The sequence below is a fragment of the Lepus europaeus genome, chromosome 8, assembly GCF_033115175.1.
Source record: "Lepus europaeus isolate LE1 chromosome 8, mLepTim1.pri, whole genome shotgun sequence".
NCBI lineage: Eukaryota > Metazoa > Chordata > Mammalia > Lagomorpha > Leporidae > Lepus > Lepus europaeus.
The window spans coordinates 67,780,531-67,794,093 of record NC_084834.1 but is presented as its reverse complement, the minus strand read 5'-3'; positions in this window follow the sequence as shown (position 1 = coordinate 67,794,093).

Below are 13,563 nucleotides of genomic sequence, written 5' to 3'. Positions count from 1 at the left end.
AGCAGCCAAGCCTAGAACCGGCACCCATATGGGATGCCTGCACTTCAGGCCAGGGATTTAACCCACTAGGCCACAGTGCTGGCCCTGAGGATCTTTTAAAAATGAAGACATTTATTTGGCAGGTTTGAGATAACCTGAGATGAGATTCTGTCTCTGGGTCTCCCACGTAGACAGCCAGGACCCAAGTACATAAAACCGTCATACACTGCTTCCCAGGAGCACTAATAGGGAGCTAGACCTCAGCCAAGTAGTCAGAACTCCAACCAGTACTCTGATATAGGATGTGGGCATCTCAAGTGGCAACTCAACCTTCTTTGCCAGAACACCTGCCCCAAGATTCTGCATTTCTTTTTATTTATTTATTTATTTTTATTTTTTTGACAGGCAGAGTGGACAGTGAGAGAGAGAGAGAGAGACAGAGAGAAAGGTCTTCCTTTGCCATTGGTTCACCCTGCAATGGTCACCACGGCCAGCGCGCTGCGGCTGGCACACCGCACTGATCCGATGGCAGGAGCCAGGTGCTTCTCCTGGTCTCCCATGGGGTGCAGGGCCCAAGCACTTGGGCCATCCTCCACTGCACTCCCGGGCCATAGCAGAGAGCTGGCCTGGAAGAGGGGCAACCAGGACAGAATCCAGTGCCCCGACCGGAACTAGAATTTGGTGTGCCGGCGCCACAAGGCAGAGGATTAGCCTGTTGAGCCACGGCGGGTGCCGGCCCAAGATTCTGCATTTCTAAACAGCTCTCAGGTGATGCTGATGCCACTGGTCCAAGGACCACAGCTGAATAGAGCATTTATTCATTATTATGTGAAAGCTCATTTCGGAAGGAAGTTTCCCTATTTGATGACCCCAAAGGAACTTCTTGGTAGCTATAATATATCCACCTGCTTCCACTCTCATTGATGTTCTACAGATTAAAATGTGCTTAGTAGGGTGGGGAGGCAGGTCACAGATGTTTGGCTTGTGGTAAATAGGCCATATCAGAATACCTAAATTCAAGCCCTGGTTCTGTTCCTTATTCCATTTCCTGTTGATCTGCACCCTGGGAGGCAGCAGGTGATAGCGTAAGTACTTGGATTCCTGACACCTTTAGGAGACCTACATTGAGTTCCTGGCTGATAATTTCAACCTGCCCCACACCAGCTATCACAGGCATTTGAAGAGTGAACCAGAGGATGGGAGATCTAATCCCCCTCCTTTTCTCTGTCACACTGCCTCTCAAATAAATAAAACGTACCTACCATTTCCCTGGCTTTCTATGCAACAGTATTTTCGTATGCCTTTAAGATACTTGAACCATGTCCTAAGGGTTAGTGGATGCCTGATATTAACATTGATCCTCTAGTCACATATTTAACAGTGCTTCCACTTTGTCAATTACTTTTCTGCCTGCTAGTTATCATGTGCTATAGGAAAAAGGTATTTTTATCTGGTAGGACTGCTATAGACTGGGTGACATAATCCATAGAAATGTATTTTCCCACCACTGCTGTTCCCCACAGAGTCTACCCGAGCAGAAACCAGAGCTGAGAGATGAACCCAGGTACCCTGATGTGGGATATGAGCATCTCAGCCAATGGGCCAGTTACCTCCCTCATTGGTATTACTTAGAACATTTCTTAAATGAAATTTGCTTTTTTCCCTGTGAGTGCATTGTAGTGAACAGTGTAGTAATTACTAAGATGTTTTTATGCCACTGCTTTAGTTTGTGCCACAGGGCCAGCATTTTACCCATGATTGCTATTGTGCTATTAGTGCAAGCATCAGCATAGCAAAGAAGGCAAATACAATCTGAGTGCTGTTATTACAATAGTTTTTACTGGGAGCCGGCACTGTGGCTCACTTGGTTAATTCTCTGCCTGCAGCTCCGGCATCCCATGTGAGCATGGGTTCTAGTTCCGGTTGCTCCTCTTCCAGTCCAGCTCTCTGCTGTGGCCCGGGAGGGCAGTGGAGGATGGCCCAAGTGCTTGGGCACCTGCACCCACATGGGTGACCAGGAGGAAGCACCTGGTTCCTGGCTTCAGATCGGTGCAGTGCCTGCCGTAGCGGCCATTTTGGGGGTGAACCAGCAGAAGGAAGACCTTTCTCTCTGTCTGTCTCTCTCACTATCTTAACTCTGCCTGTCGAATACAAACAATAATACAATGCAATACAATACAATGCAATAAAATAGTTTTTACTAATGGATCCTCCGAAGAATCTCTGGTAGGGATAGGCTTGTGTATAGTAAGCTTTGAGAACCGCTGTTCTATATCTTTTTCTCTGTATTGTTTTAAGATTTTGTATAGTTGAATTACAGAGAGAGGGACAGAGAGAGATCTTCCATCTGCTGGTTCACTCCCCAAATGGCCACAACAGCCCTGGCTGGGCCAGGCCAAAGCCAGGAGCTAGGAGCTTCTTCTGGATCTCCCATGTGGTTGCAGGGACCCAAACACTTAGGCTGTTCTCTCTGCTGCTCTCCCAGGTACATTAGCAGGGAGTTGGATCAGAAGTGGAGCAGCCGGGACTCGAACCGTTGCCCATATATGGTGCTGGCACTGTAGGTGGAGGTTTAACCTACTTACAATGCCACGGGGCCAGCCCCAGTAATAAGTGTTCTAACAGGAGTGTGGTGATATCCTATTGTGATTTTGATTGGTATTTCCCTGATGTCTAGTGACGGTGAATATTTTTTCATATGTTTGTTGGTTATTTGTATTCTTTTCACAATTGTCTAATCAGGCACTGTGCCTATTTCCTAACTGCTTGGATTGCATTCCATTTCCTAACTGCTTTTGGTGGAGTGGGGTTTGAGTTTTCTAAGTTCCTGGTATATATTATCTTTCTTTTCTTTGGACTGGCAAGTAACTAGACTTCATCTGGTGGGTAATTCTTTTTGTTGTTGTTGTTTAAGAAAGCTTTTATTTAATGAATACAAATTTCATAGGTACAGCTTTAGGATTATAGCGGTTCTTTGCCCCATACCCACCCTCTCACCCCCACTCCCATCCCACCTCCTACTCCCTCTCCCATTCCATTCTTCTTTAAGATTCATCTTTAATTAATTTATATACAGAAAACCAACTCTATACTAAGTAAAGATTTCTACAATTTGCACTCACACAGACACACAGAGTATAAAGTACAGTTTGAGAGCCAGTTTTGTAGTTAATTCCCATAGTACAACTCAGGAAGGACAGAGGTCCTACATGGGGAGTAAGAAAAGTGCACAGTGACTCCTATTGTTGATTTAACAATTGACACTCTTATTGATCACCTGAGGCCCTTGACCTGAGCTGCCAAGGCTATGGAAGCCTTTTGAATCGACAAACTCCGTCAGTAATTAGACAGGCCATAAGCAAAGTGGAAGTTCTCTCCTCCCTTCAGAGAAAAGTTTTCTGAGACATTAGTGAAAGCTAGCAAATTCTTTCTCTCTCTTTTTTAAACAGTTATTTGAAAGGCAGTGCTACAGAGAGACAGAGACAGAGAGGAGAGATCCTCCATGTGCTGTTCACTCCCCAAATGGCTGCAACAGCCAAGTCTGTACCTTTCTGGTGTCCCACGTGGGTGGCAAGGGCCTAAGTACTTGGACTGTCTTCCCCTGCCTTCCCAGGTTCATGAGCAGGAAGCTGGGTCAGAAGTAGAGTAGCCAAAGAGTTGTATTTTGAGTTAACAGTCAAATTTGTTCTCAAAGATTTATTTCATTTTAGTATATCATATCAAGTGGAGGATATTCTTATGTCTCATAAGTTTTAGTTATGCCTGAGTGTCCAACTCCATTGCTTGTTTTCTTAGGTGCTATCTTAATTAATGAAAAAACTTATTCTCAAGGACTTACTTTTTTTTTTTTAATGTATTGAGAGAGGAAATTCTTATGTCTCCTAGTAATAGTTATGTCTAAGTGCTCACAAAAGATGTATCATTCTTGTGTGCTTCTTTAAAGTTAATTAAGTTTATGGGGCTGGCACTGTGGTGCAGCAGGTTAATGCCCCAGCCGGCAGCGCAGGCACCCCATATGGGCGCCGGTTCGAGTCCTGGCTGCTTGTCCTCCGATCTAACTCTCTTCTATGGCCTGCGGAAGCAGTAGAAAATGGCCCAAGTCCTTGGGCCCCTGCACCTGTGTGGGACTCCCGGAAGAAGCATCTGGCTCCTGGCTCAGCTCTGGCTGTTGTGGTCTTTTGGGGAGTACACCAGTGGAATGGAAGACCTCTCTTTCTCCCTGGCTCTGCCTCTTTCTGTAACTCTTTCAAATAAATAAAAAATAATTATTAAAAAATAAAGTTAATTAAGTTTCTAAAAAAAGTGAAATTAACTTTGAGATGCAATGACTTTGAACAAACCTTGTAAAAAAAATTTTTTTTTAAATTGGTGAACTCTTTACTTAGTATAAAGTTGGTCTTCTGTACAAAGTTAATTGAAAATGAATCTTAATGGAGAATGGGACTGGGAATTGGAGAGGGAGGAGGTAGAAGGGTGGGAGGGCAGGTGTGGTGGGAAGAATCACTGTCTTCCTGCAGTTGTACTTGTGAAATGCATGAATTTGTACTCCTTAAATAAAAGTTTTCTTTGGGGAAAAAAATAACAGCGAATAAAATAAATAAAAGTATTCCTGGGGATCAAAAAAAATAAAAAAAAAAAGAAAAAATAAATGGAATAACTGGAACTCCAACCAAACTCTGTTTTATATGATTGTTGTAAAGATAGTTTACTGGGGCGGAGGAGAGGGGGTGTGTCTCTTCCATCCATTGGTTCACCCCCCAGATGGCCACAACAGTCAGGCCTAGGTGAAGCCAGGTGCCTGGAACCCCGTCCAGGTCTCTCATGTGGGTTGCCAGGGCCCAAGGACTTGGGCTGTCTCCTGCTGCTCTCACAGGCCCATTAGCAGGGAGCTGGATTGGTAGTGGAGCAGCCAGGACTCGAACTGATGCCCATATGGGATGCTGGCATGCAGGTGGTAGCTTAACGCATTGTGCAATACTGTGTAGGCCCCTAAACAAATTCTTTCAGATGAAATTGATCATGTAAAGTAACCTGTAAGAAAAGTAAATCATAAGCCCAGTGTCTAAATTTCGTTTCTCTGTATATTTGGAATTCTAGAAGTGTGGATATGACTTTTTTCTCATAGCTTGATTGTAAGCTGTCTTTATGTTGGTATAGAATATGTATTGCATGAGCAAAAATGAAGTTTCCATGACATTATTTTGCATAAATTGAAAATATTCAAGAAATGCAAGCTTCATTCTAAGTCTTTTATAAAGGAAATATTTTTATACATTATTGTGGCAAAGAAAACAGTAACACTTCCTTTGTTTTATTTGTGTCAGTGAATCTGAAACACTTGTGTGAGTTTTTGTTTCTAATCTTGTCTTTATTAGAGAGGTAGAGAGACACAGCTCCCATCTGCTGTTTCACTCTTGAAATACTCTCTCAGTGACTGGGCTCAGCCAGGACAAAGCCAGGAGCCAGGAGCTCAATCCAGGTCTCCCATATGGGTCACAGAAACACCACACGTATATGTGTGTGTATGTGTGTGTGTATAGTGTTGCAGAATTGTCATATGATTCTGTTTGTATGTTTGAGAAAGAAAATAAATGTTAAATAAATGCTTATACATACATACATCTGATATATGATTCTAAAGGATACACAAGAAACCATTAACTGTGGCTACGCCTGGGAAGTAGGATTTCAGCTACCAGAAAGCAGGGAATTTTACTTCATAATCATCATTGCTTGAACTTTCGGTTTTCTACCGTGAGTATATTGCTGCTTTTATAGTTAGGAAACAATGTGACAAAAGAGGTTTGCACTCCTTTTATGCCGAGTATAGTAGTTATCTATTGCTATATTAACCAAATAGCCCCAAATGTACCAATTCAAAACAACAGATATTTGTCACTTTGTGTGTGTGTGTGTGTGTTTGAAGATTTGTTTATTTAGGGAGGTGGGGAGTGAACTAGTTCAATTCCCAAATGGCCACAATAGCCAAGGCTGGGCCAGGCCAGAATCCAGGAGTCAGAACTCCATGCAGGTCTCCAACAACCCACATGAGTAGTGGAAACCCAAGTACTTGGGCCATCATCCACCGCTTCTCAGGAGCAGCAGGATGCTGGATAGAAAGCAGAGTTGCCAGGGTTCAAACTGCTAGCGCGGTAGGGTATATGGGTGTTTCACATGGTGGCTCAACCTGCTGTGCAACAACGCCTGCCCCTATCTCATAGTGTTTTAGGGACATAAACTGCAGAACATCTCTGGTTCTTGCCCAGAGATTATAGTCAAGGTGGTAGCTGGACTGTAGTCATCACAAGACCATTATGAATGATGTACCTGTAAGTCTACTCATCAAGGCCTCAGTTTCTCACTGGCTAGGTCTCTCCGTAGTGCTGATGACAGCTTGGCGGTTTGCTTCTGCCAGACTGAGTGATCTGAGAGAAAGAGCCAGAGTGTAAAACTGGAGCAATCTTGAAAGTTGCGGCCAGCTGGGGAGTGAACCATTGGATGGAAGACCTCTCTCTGTCTCTTCCTCTCTCCCTCTGCCTCTCCTTCTCTCTGTGTGAAACTTTTTCAAATGAATAAATAAATCTTTTAAAAAAGGGATGTATCACCACCTCTGCTGTGTGCTCTTGGTCTTGGTCACACAGACCAGTCCTGTTATATTGTGAGGCATGACTGCACGAGGGGACGACTAGCAAGAGGTGAGGATGAATGGGGGCCGTCTGGATTTATTACAGTGTATATCTTCTGTGATGATTTGGGAGTATGGAAAAGGAAATTAACTGGCTAACATTTGTGTGGGAACTATGCTTAAAAAGTTCTTGACTCATCTCTGTCAATACTTGTCTTTTTCAGGTCCAGCACAAAGTCAAATGCAGGTTCCTTCTGGGTATGGATTGCATCATCAAAACTATATTGCTTCCTCAGGACATTACTCTCAAGGACCTGGGAAACTGACCTCATTGCCATTGGACAGCCAGGGTGATGATTACTACTCTGGTCTCTATGCAGTACCAACACAAAATGTGATGCCGCCCAGCACAGCGACCCAACAACCAGGAGCACAGCAGATATATGGCAGGGGTCCCCCTGCCCCTCATCTTGTGGGATCCACTGCAGGATCCTTCCAAGGCGCTGCCTCATCAGCATCCCATTTACATACGAGTGCCTCCCAGCCATATTCCTCTTTTGTGAATCACTACAATAGTCCAGCCACCTACTCTGCCAACTCCTCCATTGCTTCTCAGGGATTTCCCTCTACTTGTGGTCATTATGCTACGTCAGCTGTTTCGAATGCAGCATATCCTAGTGTTTCATACCCCTCGTTGCCTGCTGGTGACCCATATGGGCAAATGTTTACCTCTGCAAATGCTCCAAGTGTCAGGCCAGTTAAAGATCATCCATTTTCTGGTCAAAATACAGCTATCGGCCATCCATTACCGCTTCCACCTCCACCCTCACAGCAGCACCAGCAGCAGCAAAGTCTGTCAGGATACAGCACTTCATCATGGTCACCTTCAGGCCTTCCAGCAACCAATGACAATCTCATCCGAAACCACACAGGATCGCTGAGTATGTCCACCAACAATCCAGCAAGTCCTGGTAGGTTGAATGAAACATCGCTAAAATATGGTTGAAAATCTGTGTTTTTCTAATCCTTTACGTGAAGGTTAAAGATGATATTGCCTAATAGGAAAATAGGCAATTGGCTCACCTTTGTAAGGTGTATGCTTTATTTATTGTGGTATTTTGCAGCATCCCCCTAAACTCTTCTCTTTTACCCATTCACAATTAACCAGCCACCCAACCTTCCGTCTTGTCTGATTCGTTGTCATAACTGGGATCTCAGTCAATATTTTTGGGATGTGTTTTATCCTCTGTGATAGTTACTGTTAGTGTGAATTAGATGTAGAGTGGAATGGATATGGTGGATTGCCCACTACTTTCTCTTTGATACTAGTTTATCTTTGAGACAGTTCTTTTTCTGGCCAGAGCCCATTCCCTACAGATAAAATGATGGCCTGCAACACTGTGTTGGTTTCCCTAAGTTAGCTGTGTTAGTGACTTTCACAGAAGCTATGCTTCCTATGTACAAAAACTGTTAGCTCATTCACAAATTGATAAACTGGGATGGAAGGTGGGGAAGGGAAAAGAAAATACTTGACAGCTCTGGTATAGTGTGCCTATCTGAGCGTATCAAGCCAAGATGTGGTTAAACATGTTAGTTTAAAAATTCTGTATGTGATTTTTTTTTAAAAAAGTGTGGCATTTGTGTAAGATGTATTCATTTTAATTCAACTCTTGAATTTGGATTTAACAGAATCTGCTCTTGAAGTGAATAAAAATGTATGCAAAGAATGGGAATTGGACAGACTGTGATAGTTTTATGAAAAATGTCCTTAAAGTTTATAACATCTGGATAGCCACAAGTCAGGACAATTTGATTATTTAAAATAAGAATTTTAATAGTAGATCTGAACTGTGCATTTGGGTTAAACATTAGAAATGTGCAGATAGATGGGCCGGTGCTGTAGTGCGGCGGGTTAACGCCCTGGCCTGAAACACCAGTATCCCATATGGGTGCCGGTTCAAGTCCCGGCTACTCTACTTCCCATCCAGCTCTCTGCTATGGCCTGGGAAAGCAGCAGAAGATGGCCCAAGTCCTTGGGCCCCTGCACCTGTGGGGGAGACCTGGAAGAAGCTCGTGGCTTCGGGTGGGCACAGTTCTGGCCATTGTGGCCAATTGGGGAGTGAAAATATCAGATGGAAGACCCTTTTTTTTTTTTTTTTTGACAGGCAGAGTGGATAGGGAGAGAGAGAGACAGAGAGAAAGGTCTTTTTTTTTGCCGTTGGTTCACCCTCCAATGGCCTATGCAGCCGGTGCATCTCGCTGATCCGAAGCCAGGAGCCAGGTGCTTCTCCTGGTCTCCCATGGGGTGCAGGGCCCAAGCACTTGGGCCATCCTCCACTGCACTCCCGGGCCATAGCAGAGAGCTGGCCTGGAAGAGGAGCAACCGGGATAGAATCTGGCACCCCAACCGGGACTAGAACCCGGTGTGCCGGCGCCGCAAAGTGGAGGATTAGCCTGTTAAGCCACAGCGCTGGCCGGAAGACCTCTTTTTCTCTCTCTCTATCTCTCTGTAACTCTGAATTTCAAGTAAAATAAATAAATCTTTAAAAAAAAAAAAGAAATACACAGATACATGTCATAATCTTTAGGCAGCTATTGAGTTCATATTCAAAATATGAAATAAAAGAGTCCTTAAATGTTATCTTATTTTAGAAGTACATGTTTACATATTATGACTTAGCTCTAGAACTTGAGATTATTCAAGCATACTACATGTATGTATGTTTTTGAGGCTATGTTAGGTTAGCCTGAAGTTTTGGCTAGTGCTAAAGGTTTCATTCAAAGTCATTTTCTGGCTGGCGCCGTGGCTCAACAGGCTAATCTTCTGCCTAGTGGCACCGGCATACCGGGTTCTAGTCCAGGTGGGGTGCCGGATTCTGTCCCAGTTGTACCTCTTCCAGGCCAGCTCTCTGCTATGGCCCGGAAAGGCAGTGGAGGATGGCCCAAGTGCTTGGGCCCTACACACCATGGGAGACCAGGAGAAGCACCTGGCTCCTGCCTTCGGATCAGCGCAGTGCGCCGGCCACAGTGAGCTGGCCGCGGCATCCCATGGAGGGTGAACCAACAAACGGCAAAGGAAGACCGTTCTCTCTGTCTCTCTCTCTTACTGTCCACTCTGCCTGTCAAAAATAAAGAAACAGGCCGGCGCCGTGGCTCAACAGGCTAATCCTCCGCCTTGCGGCGCCGGCACACCGGGTTCTAGTCCCGGTCGGGGCACCAATCCTGTCCCGGTTGCTCCTCTTCCAGGCCAGCTCTCTGCTGTGGCCAGGGAGTGCAGTGGAGGATGGCCCAAGTGCTTGGGCCCTGCACCCCATGGGAGACCAGGATAAGCACCTGGCTCCTGCCATCGGAACAGCGCGGTGCGCCAGCCGCAGCGCGCCTACCGTGGCGGCCATTGGAGGGTGAACCAACGGCAAAAGGAAGACCTTTCTCTCTGTCTCTCTCTCACTGTCCACTCTGCCTGTCAAAAAAAAAAAAAAGAAAGAAACAAACAAAAAAAGTCATTTTCTTATTTACTTTGTGAATATTTTTGTTTTGAAAAGCACATAATTTTTAAGAAATATTTAGACAAATCTTATTGCCAATTTTACCAATAATTTTGATTGAAAAAAATTTTTTTTTTTTTGACAGGCAGAGTGGACAGTGAGAGAGAGACAGAGAGAAAGGTCTTCCTTTTGCCGTTGGTTCACCCTCCAATGGCCGCCACGGTATTCGCGCTGCGGCTGGCGCACCGCGCTGTTCCGATGGCAGGAGCCAGGTGCTTCTCCTGGTCTCCCATGGGGTGCAGGGCCCAAGCACTTGGGCCATCCTCCACTGCACTCCCGGGCTACAGCAGAGAGCTGGCCTGGAAGAGGGGCAACCGGGACAGGATTGGTGCCCCGACCGGGACTAGAACCCGGTGTGCCGGCGCCACAAGGCGCTGGATTAGCCTAGTGAGCCGCGGCGCCGGCGATTAAAATTATTTTGAATATTTATTGCTTAATAGCCTACTATAAAGTAGTAGTGTTTGATTAATGCTGTTTTACTCTCTATGGTTTCATATAAGACGTATTTAATCTGCTTGTGTAAACATAATAATAAACGTTTCTGTAGTCCTGGTGTAAACGCCTTTTACATATATGACACTAAGGTAAAATCAGTTGTTATATTATATTTATCACTTCTGGATGGTGATATGCCTGAGGAAAGGTAAAGTAATTACCCTCTAGAAGATGATTATTCTAGATAAAGAAATAAAGGGTAGAAATAAAGAAGAAAATTGCCTTGGAAAAATAAATTATTTGCGGATTTGGAAATCTGAGATTGCAGAGTTACAAGATGGGAATAATAAGCTTTTGGCTCCCTTATACTGCTGGATTCCTTTAGTTTTTCTGAAGCCACATTTGAACATTATTATCTTTTCTCAACTTTTTGCACATTACTTGTAGATGTTTCCAAATGTACTGCTTGTCCATGTTGAGAAGATCAAATGTTCATCATTGTGTTTCAGGATTAGATGTTATCAGGTATCCCTTCTCTAGTATGTCAGTTTTTCAGTTTCTTCTGGGCTACAGCATAAGCTAGATGAGAGGAATTAATGAAGAAAAATATACGCCTGGGCTTTAGGTCATCAGCAGCCTCCAGAAGTGTTTTGACAAGGTGGTAGCCCATCAGATTTGTGTTTCAGAGTTTCTTCTGTGAACAGTGTACAAGGATGATGAACTTGGGAAAAAAAAAAAAATTTAGAAAGGAAGTGCAGCCGGCACCGCGGCTCACTAGGCTAATCCTCCGCCTGCAGCGACAGCACCTCGGGGTTCTAGTCCCAGTTGGGGTGCCGGATTCTGTCCTGGTCGCTCCTCTTCCAGTCCAGCTCTCTGCTGTGGCCCGGGAAGGCAGTGGAGGATGGCCCAGGTCCTTGGGCCCTGCAGCCGCATGGGAGACCAGGAGGAAGCACCTGGCTTCCGGCTTTAGATCGGCCCAGCACGCTGGCTGCAACGCGCCCAGCCGTAGCAGCCATTTGGGGGGTGAACCAACGGGAAAAAGGAGGACCTTTCTCTCTGTTTCTCTCTCTCTCTCTCACTGTCCACTCTGCCTGCCCAAAAAAAAAAAAAAAAAAAAAAAAAGAAAGAAAGAAAGAAAGAAAAAAAGGAATTGCTACAATTACTAAGATGCAGATCATGAAGGAGATATGGGATTCTCCTAAACAAAAGGCACGTTTAAAGGATTTGTTGATGGAAGAGGGATAAAAGATTACTTAAAATTCTAGCTTCAACAACTCAGATGGTTGGTAGCAATATTTACTGAGAACTTATTTAATATTTCCTAATTCCTAATGATTCTTTCTCTTCTTTTTTCTTCTCTTTATTCATTTGTATTTACTTGCGTAAGAAGGCAGAGGCAGAGACAGAGAGCTCTTCCATCCACTGGTTCACTCTCCAAGTGGCCACAACAGCCAGGACTGGGCCAGGCCAAAGGCAGTAACCAGGCGCTTCATCCAGATCTCCCACATGGGTGCAGGGGCCGAAGCACTTAGGCCATCCTCTGCTGCTTTCCCAGGCCATAAACAGGGAGCTGGGTCAGAAATGGAGCAGCAAGATCTTGAAGCAGCACCCAAATGGGCTGTTGGCATCACAGCTGGTTACTTTATTCACTGCACCACCACTTTGGCCCTGCTCCTAATGAATTCTATGCACAATTGCGTAAGATAGGATTTACTTGTATAGTTTTAACAAAAGTATTTTTTTAAAAGTTATTTTGGAGAGAGAGTTTCCATCTACTGGTGCACTCCCCGGATGCCTGCAACACCCAGAGCTGGGCCAGGCAAAGCTTGAATCCAGAAACTCAATCCCGGTTTCCCCAGGAGTGGCAGGGATCGAACTATATGAGCCGGCCGGCACCGTGGCTTAACAGGCTAATCCTCCGCCTTGCGGTGCCGGCACACCGGGTTCTAGTCCTGGTCAGGGCACCGATCCTGTCCCGGTTGCCCCTCTTCCAGGCCAGCTCTCTGCTGTGGCCAGGGAGTGCAGTGGAGGATGGCCCAAGTACTTGGGCCCTGCATCCCATGGGAGACCAGGAGAAGCACCTGGCTCCTGCCATCGGAACAGCGCAGTGCGCGGCCATTGGAGGGTGAACCAACGGCAAAAAGGAAGACCTTTCTCTCTGTCTCCCTCTACTGTCCACTCTGCCTGTCAAAAAAAAAGTAAAACAAAACTATATGAGCCATCACCTCCTTGCTGTCTCCCAGGGTGTGTATTTTAGCAGGATGCTGAAATTGGGAATGGAGCCAGAACTTGAACCTAGGCACTCCAGCATGGAACTTGGCCATCTTAATTGGCAGTCTTTCTCTTTTTCCAATGTTTTATTAACTCATCTTCATTTGACATAAACGGGAGAGAGGGAGAAAGAAAGATCTTCCATGTGCTGTTTCACTCTACATGCCTACAACAGCCAGGACTGGGCCAACGTGAAACCAGGAGCCCAGAACTCAATCTCTGTCTTCCACATGGGTGCCAGTCCACCCAAGTATTTGAGCCATCACCACTGCTTCCCAGGGGACATGTTGGCAGGAAGCTGGATTGGGAGCAAAGTAGTTTTAAGTGGAACCAGGTACTCCCATTTGGGGGTGCAGGGGTTTCTGGGGGCAACTTAACTGTGGCGCCCAATGCCCATGGCTTGATCAACAGTCAACCCTAGGCCGAAGGCCCACCCCCGAGAGTGCTCTTCTCAGAACCGTCCAGGTATTATATCTGAGGAAGTGAATGCTAAGTAATTTATAAGAAATCTAAGGAAGTGCTAATCACAAAGAAGCTACTTTAATTATCAGAGGAAATAAATCATGTTTGAGTCATGATTTTTGTCTCTAAACCTGCCATAAAGTAAGTCAGTGATTCATGTTGTAGGGTGCCAGTTTGATTGACATGCTTCTTGGTGTGTAATGTTGATAGATCTTGTCATTATGTGACAAATATTTGAAAGCTAAC